Below are 497 nucleotides of genomic sequence, written 5' to 3'. Positions count from 1 at the left end.
TGGGTCAATTTGACCCGAATACCATACAAGGGTTAAACCAATCACAATCCTCATGGGCGGTGCCAAACTCAGCGCAGAGCCGCTGCAACATAGTTGTGCGAGAGAAAACTCAGAATGGACCGATATGTAGTCTAACTAGCTGAGGAGCAGTTGACCATAGTCCTCATAAATCCAATTGAATTTAAAATTCCAACACCGTGAAAGCGGAAGGAAATGGGAAATGGAAAATGCATGGATTCCAATCCCGGAAGTGGAAAGAGAAGAACATAAACCAGTTGTTTTGTGACCAAAAGTTTGATGGGTAATGGCTCTTTACACAAAATTTGCAAAAAAGGGCTGTTCCCATACTGTGACCGGAAATTGATCTGACTTTTGATTTTTTTGCTTGGCCGATATTTGGGGGCCGGCCTTCATTTGTTGGTGTCGACCATTGTCCAAGACATGGCTTTGATTTGAAGAAATACAGTAAGCGTGTTATCCAAAACGTCAAATTATTC

The 497-nt window shown here is 42.3% G+C and overlaps 1 protein-coding gene across 5 annotated transcripts in view; it reads right to left on the bottom strand.

Annotated features, from left to right (window-relative positions):
* The window catches only part of LOC116703408 (cytosolic phospholipase A2 gamma), a 13132-nt gene that overhangs the window by 4374 nt on the left and 8261 nt on the right, over positions 1-497 (bottom strand). The window lies entirely within an intron of this gene.

Source organism: Etheostoma spectabile, chromosome 15, assembly GCF_008692095.1.
Source record: "Etheostoma spectabile isolate EspeVRDwgs_2016 chromosome 15, UIUC_Espe_1.0, whole genome shotgun sequence".
Taxonomy (NCBI): domain Eukaryota; kingdom Metazoa; phylum Chordata; class Actinopteri; order Perciformes; family Percidae; genus Etheostoma; species Etheostoma spectabile.
The sequence above is the reverse complement of the archived record's forward strand: the minus strand, read 5'-3'. Positions and strand labels throughout refer to the sequence as shown.